The 7,500-nt window shown below is 43.0% G+C and overlaps 1 protein-coding gene across 1 annotated transcript in view; it reads right to left on the reverse strand.

Annotated features, from left to right (window-relative positions):
- Positions 1-7,500, reverse strand: part of LOC145391089 (receptor-type guanylate cyclase Gyc76C-like) — a 152,266-nt gene that overhangs the window by 87,313 nt on the left and 57,453 nt on the right. The gene's annotated exons all lie outside the window — the stretch shown is intronic.

Consider the following 7,500-nt stretch of genomic DNA (forward strand, 5'->3'; position numbering starts at 1 on the left):
CAAGAAAAACGTAAACCAAGAAGAAAAAACACTAAAAAAAACTAAAATAACATAAGAAAAAGTTAGCTACAGAGAGAGAGAGAGAGAGAGAGAGAGAGAGAGAGAGAGAGAGAGAGAGAGACGAGGGGTGGAAATACGAACAAAGAGAGAAAGAAAGCACTGATGAAACGAAGAAAAAACTAGCTAGTAAGGAGAGAAAGATGTAAGAAAGCAAATAAGGAGAAAAAAATTACAGGATCGCTGGCATGTGAACGTGCTTGAGAACGTAAGGAGGAGGATTGAGGCGGATGGGAAGGAACGGCGTCCTTGACCAGAGAGAAAGAAGCGATAGACAGACAAACACGGATAGATGCAGACACACAGATGCCAGTATGGAGAGAAACACAGATAAATATGGATAGACGGAAAGCATGACAACAGATGTAGGTGGATAGACAAGTATACACACACACACACACACACACACACACACACACACACACACACACACACACACACACACACACTAGAGAGAGAGAGAGAGAGAGAGAATCAAAGAACGTCAGCCACAAGTGAACGTGACTGAGAACATGTGTGTGTGTGTGTGTATGTGTTTGAGAGAGAGAGAGAGAGAGAGAGAGAGAGAGAGAGAGAGAGAGAGAGACAGACAGACAGACAGACAGAGGAAAAGGAGGAAAGAATAAAAACTAAATAATCAAAACGAACGTAAGAAGGGAAGGGAACGTCAGGAAGTGATCGTGCCTGGGAACGTAAGGAGGATTGGGCTGGAGGGGGGGGTGGGGAGACGGTGACCTTGGCTAGTGAACCTGTCCAGTGTAAACACGCTATAAATAGAACGTCACCCAGACAGAAGAACGTGAGCCTGAGAACGTAACCTGCCACTCAGAACAAGAGAAGATGAACGTAACTTACTTGAGAACACTTAATACAGGGAGAACGTGGGCTTGATAGAACCTGGGCTATGAACTTAATCCAGCACACAGGACGTAAGCATGGCAACGAAAGATTTAACAGTTCTCCTCATTCCCATCTTTTCCTCCTCATGATGGTGAATGTGAAAGCTGAACGTGAGGGGTGATGGTGAGAGAGGCCGGTGAACGTGAGGGTGACTACTGAATGTGAGATGAACGCATGACCTGATGAAAGTGAGGATGTTTGGTGAACGTGAGGTGATCGGGAAGCGCTGGTGAATGTGAACGTGTGAATGCTGGTGAACGTCACTGTGACCTTGAACGGCAACTGGGCACTGTCAGCACCGGGCTAAATATACACCACCCAACCCCACCTCACGTTCACCGCATCTAACGTTCATCTCTATCTCTTACCTTCATTCACCACCTTCACGTTTACCGTTCTTATATACATGTCACCTACAACGTCCGTCACCCCTTACGTTCAGTCACCTTTCTTTACGTTCATCGTCTAACCCTACTCTGCAATATCCCTTTTTCTTACGTTCACATCACTTACTGTACTTTCAATCTTTACGTTCATCCTCTATGTCCAAACGCCTTAATCGCAGCAGGGTTGGGCACACATGATTTCCACCATGATATTCTGTGCTTCGCCCATCTCTCATAAACCTCTCCAGCCCATTCCTTCATCTAACTTTTGGTCTCCCCTCCACCTCTCTCACACTCTCCTTGCCAGTCTCGCATTCTCTAGAAGATGACAAGAATAAACTGAACACACACACACACACACACACACACACACACACACACACACACACACACACACACAATTATAGCGTTCAGTCATTGCTTCTCTTTACGTTCACATCCTCCCTCTCTCCCAATCTGCCTACTACACTATCTTTTTCTCGTAAAATCGGATTCTCTCTCACTCTCCGTCCTTTCTCACTCCCTCTCTTTCCTAACGCAATTTTCTTTGTTTCTGCACCACCACCATTATCATCATCTTTCTCTCTCTCTCTCTTTCAAACCTTCATTAGTACAGCCGGATATTTTCCTGGTCTGGCATGTTACTTCCTCCTTTATCGTTGTCTAGCTTTATCTTCCTCCTCCTCCTCCTTCTTCTCCCCTTTCTTTCTTTCCTTCCTTCCTTCATTCATTCCTTCTCCTCCTCCTCCTTCCTTCCTCCTCAAACTTCCCAGCCAACAATCTTTCTTTTCTAATTCCGTGTGTCAACTGGACATTACAGCCGTCCAAACCAATCCTCAGAAATATTGGGGCAGAGGTGTCAAAACTATACGAAGAATGCTATTATTATTATTATTATTATTATTATCATTATTATTATCATTATTATTGTTGTTGTTGTCATCATCATCATCGCCATTACTCTTGTTATTACTGTATTATTATTATTACCTGGACAGAATTCTAAGTGACTGACGATACCCTAACACGTCTTCCGCTGTGATTTATTCTGCACATTACACCTGATTATCTTCTGGTATGTTGCTGACAGAAACGAAGTCGACATTAAAACAATATGAACTAAAGGAAAAAAAATAATATGGAAAAAATTAATCGCTAGGAAGAGGCGTTGCGAAGCCTCCTATGCCACTTAGAATATATCCCTCCCCTTTCGTCACCTCGTTTGCGGTCTGCCTCTCATTTAAACACACACACACACACACACACACACACACACAAAATCAAGACATAACTGGCAAGGCAAAATTCACCTAGATACATCCCTCCTCATCCTCGCTCTGCGTCTCCTTTCACCCATAGCTAACGCGATTCCGCTTCCTGAAACATATTCTTCAGGAATACTGGAAGTCTTGGGTGGATTTTGCAGTTGCATGTTCGCCAAATTTCTCCTGTCAGTCTCTCTCTGTCTGTCTCTCTCTCTTTTTCAATCTTCTTCCAACATCCCTCCCGCTCTTCTATACCCTTTCTCTCCCTCCCTCCCTCCCTCCTTCTCTCTCCGCAACCCACACTTTCCTTATTCTTCTTCACGCCCTTCATTCTTCACGGTCCGTGTTTACAGAGACTCTAAACAAAGCCATCCAGCCAGGCGTCTCGATGCGGGACACAGCCTCACAAAATATACGGCATAAATGGTGAAGCAGGAATATCAGCCATCTCAAGGACGCGTATTCGTACATATTCCTGCTCACGACGTTATTTTATCTTTTTTTTTATCTGCGAGTGAGTCATGGCTAGGAGTTAATACTGGTACACAGCCCTCACGACGTGCTAGAGATGGACGCCCTCATGTGGTGGCATCGACATGACCCGGCACCTGTACGGCCTTTCCTTCCTTCCTCTTCTTCCTTTTCTCTCCCTCCTGCCCCCATAAACTCTCTTCTTCTCACTCCTCCTCCCCCCTTTTCCTCTCTCCTTCATAAACCTCTCCTTCATATCTCTTATTACCTTCGGAATTTTTCATAAATCTTTTGAAAAAGCTCCTGTTTGATATGCCATTCTCTCTGTCTCTCTGTCTCTCTCTCTCTCTATTTATCACTATCAAGCCTGTATCTACCTATCTATTCATTAACCAATCATGTATCTAACCAAATATCCATCCATCTAGCCACCTACCATTTAAAATACACTGTATCCACCATCCCAATTAACCAGCCAATCATTCGGTCTCTCTCTCCATCCATTCATCCATCCCCCCACCGATCCATTCATCCACCCATCCACCCTCCAATCCATCTGTCTATCGATCCATCCCCTGATCCACCCTCCCAGGCCACAAGAGGTCCTTTATCGCATATCTTCCACTCCGATGACTCCCAATATAATCTTTCACACCTTCACTTCTTCTTTCACTCACTTCTTTCATTCTCTTCACTCACTTCTATCATTTATTGTAATTACTTTCACTCTTTCATCCACATCTTTTTCACTCCTCTTTCTTTCAGTTACAAATTTCTTTCCATTTTTCGCTCAATTCTTTCCTTTTCATTCATTTCATTCGGAACTACCAACTTTTTCTTATTTCTTTCCGCCTTCTTTCCTTGTTCCTCAGTATGTTGTTCTTTCTGACTTACATTCTCAATCTTCTTTTCCCTTCATTCCTTTTTTCATTCGCTACTCCTTACTGCCTTCATTTTTTTTCTGAATTCTCATAATTTTGTTTTCCTCTATTAGCCTGTTTCAAATTAACTTTCTTCCTTCCTTTTTTTTTTCTGTTTTCCTTTCTATCATTTATTTTCTTCCCTCCATGCCCTCTGCCTTCGTTCAAACGCTTCCCCTTTATCTTCGTCTTATCCTGTCTCCATTTTTGCGACTTAAACTCTTTACACTCATCTCTCCTATAGTTCCTTCTTCACCACTCACTTCCATTTTCTTCCTTATCTTCTTTTATCATTTCTTTTGCTGCTTCTTCTTTCTCTCCCTCCTCCATTCCCTTCTTTCCTCCGTCTCTTGTTCCCTCCTTCCCTCTTCTCCATCTTCCCATCCTACGGTAACTTATTTCTTGCTTCTTTCTCTCCTCCCTCTCTCCTCCATATTTTTCCCTCACTCTCCTCTCACATTCTATCCTTCCTCCTCGTCTTTCTCCCTCTGTCTCTACTCTATATCCTCTTCCTCGCTAATTTCTTCCTCTCTCCCCTACTCATTCCTTTCATCCTTCTTTTCATCCTTCAAATCTTCTTCCACACTTAATTTTCCTTCCATTCCTCCTCTCTTTCCTCTCCCTTTATCCTTCATCATCCTACCTCTCCCCTTTCCTTCCCTCCATCTGTTCACCATATCCTCATCCAACCTTATTCCTGCCTAACCCCTTCCCTGCCACCCCTCCCCTTTCCTCCCTCATCTCATCTCTCCTCCATAACTACCTCCTCCCTCCCTCCCTCTCACCTTCTCTCCTCCTTTCCTCCTCCGCCACCAAATTTCGCGGGAACTTTTTTAATATCAACACAGGCTAAATTCAACAGGACACGAGTTGTATAAACGTTTGAATAATGATAATAATAAGAGTGGACTGCTAGATTAAATGAAAAATAAAGCTAGGGATGGAGAGAGATGCTGTAGACAGATTATAATTATACAATGATGAAGCATAAACGGGTATTCAGTTCATTAACAACGCTGGGCAAAAACATATATATAAAGAGGCTTAATATAAATACACAGAACGATAGACAGACACACAGACAGACAAGGCTACGTAGAAACAGACAGACAATAGCAGATATACACACAGGCAGACTAACAGACACAGACAAAAAACAGATCCACATACATATTGATATACTACTATACTGCATATGCGCTGTTCATGCAGACAAATGGGTACCCAGACAGATAAAAAGATAAATTTATAAAAAGTTAGATTTAGATATAAACAAATATATTACGGTACTGTTTCTTGTCACTGCTATTCGGAGGGAGAAGTGGGGGTGCGAGCTTCTCTCTCTCTCTCTCTCTCTCTCTCTCTCTCTCCCTGGACCGGAAGTGGTCGTGTTGCGATTTTTAACTCAGGGTGGTCAGCATTTGTGTGTGTGTGTGTGTGTGTGTGTGTGTGTGTGTGTGTGTGTGTGTGTGTGTGTGTGTGTGTGTGTGTGTGTGTGTGTGTGTGTGTGTGTGTGTGTGTGTGAGAGAGAGAGAGAGAGAGAGAGAGAGAGAGAACTAATAACAGACAACATTCCTTCACTCGTAAGATTAGGAAGGAGCGAGGGAAGGGAGGAAGGAAGGAAGGAAGAATAGAAAGATGGAAGGAAGGAGAGAAAAGGAGGGGAAAAAACGAAGCTAGGAGAGAAGTAAGTGGGAAATATGAAGGAAACAGAGGAGAGGGAGAACAAAAGAAAGGAAGGAAAGATGAAAAGGAAGACGGAAAGCAGATGAGAAGGAAATGAAAAGGAAGGAAGGAAGGAAGGAAAGATGGAGGGATGGATGAAAGGAAGGAAGGAAGGAAGGAAGGAAAGACGGACAGACGGATGAAAGGAAGGAAGGAGTTGAGAACAAACATCAGTCAGTAGGAAAGATGGAAGGAGGAAGGGAGAAGGAAAAGAGGAGGGAAGTTTCACAGGAATGTAAGACAAAGGAAGGAAGAGAAGAAAGATGGAGGAGGAAAAAAGAGAATGAAAAAAAAAGCTAGGAAAAAACAGGAAATCCAAAATGAAAGAAAGAAAGAAAGAAAGAAAGCGATAAGAGTGACTTGCATTACTAAACACAAAGCAGCCCACCCCATCACACTAACCAGCACTAAGCTCTCTCTCTCTCTCTCTCTCTCTCTCTCTTCTCTCTTTCAACACAATCTCAGCAACTTCAACACAACCACCACATTCTCGTTAACTTAGCATCTCCTCATTAGCGACTTAGCTTCCATGTTACACTTCAATTACGCGACAGTACACGAGGCCCCTTACCTCCAGCTGAATAAAATCGTCTGGAGTTTGAGTGAAAAACAGAGGACGTGAATGTACACCAGAAGACTGTAAAGTGACTGGGTATTAACTGATTTATTAAAGGAAACTGTGTGCTCGTAGCAGCCTAATACCGGATGCTGGAGAGGGAAGCCTTCACGTGGTGGCACTGATACGACTGGGTGGCGGCGCTAATGGTTAAACAAACGTCTCTCAGCTCCCTCCCTATCCCTCCTGAAGCGGCTTAACCCACTCGACCACCAGGGACAGCACTTGGTTAGGCTTTACGGTCAGGCTACTCCACACACAAAAGGATTAAAAACAAACAAGGTATTTGGTTATCGGCGACGCAGGATCAGGGAAATTACCTTCACAAACGGTGTATCCAAAAACTGTGTCCGCACCTCCCCTACGTTTCATCCATTCACTTGAAGCACTTTTTGCCCCCACTACACGATGTTATTCATTTACTTAGTTATCAGTGAGTCTGCATCAGTGTAGGAAAAAATATATATATGCTTCTCAGATGGAACTTTTAAAGGCTTCAACCGGCTGGAGCGCCTTAAGCTGCTAACCCACCTGGCGTCATTTATTTATATGGTTACCAACCCGCGTAGTAAATGGAGAGAGAGAGAGAGAGAGAGAGAGAGAGAGAGAGAGAGAGAGAGAGTCTTTGATGGTGAGAGAGGAGTGTGTCTCTGATGGCGCTGTAACAGTGCTTGTGACTAATTGCACCAGAAGGGTCCACTGCCTACCTAACTAGGCTATCTGTTTAACTGTCTGTTTCCCTCTCTTTCTATCTACATATCAAGCTATCTCACTGTCTAGACGAGTATCTATCTATTCACATATCTATCCGTCCGTCTACAAATCTAGATATATTTACGTCTGCCAATTTATCTATCAGCCACTATATCATTCAGTCTATATACCTTTTTATCTATCTACTGCAAGGATTAGTGAATGTGTCGGAAGCCTTTCACTACGGGGGATGTTTCCAAAACCAAATGACGCGGTCTGTAGGAAGCACGATTATTAAATAGCACTGAAACTGTATTTATATTCCATGGATCTTTTAAATTCCATGGACATAATAATAATAACATAATTATTATATATCATCATCCTTATTCCCTACTTTTCTTACTGACATTCTTATCTACACATTAATTTCCACTTTAGTATAAACAAACATGTACAGGGACTAA

This window comes from Coenobita brevimanus, chromosome 1 (genome assembly GCF_032717465.1).
Source record: "Coenobita brevimanus isolate Jiangsu-jjx chromosome 1, ASM3271746v2, whole genome shotgun sequence".
Classification (NCBI taxonomy): Eukaryota; Metazoa; Arthropoda; class Malacostraca; order Decapoda; family Coenobitidae; genus Coenobita; species Coenobita brevimanus.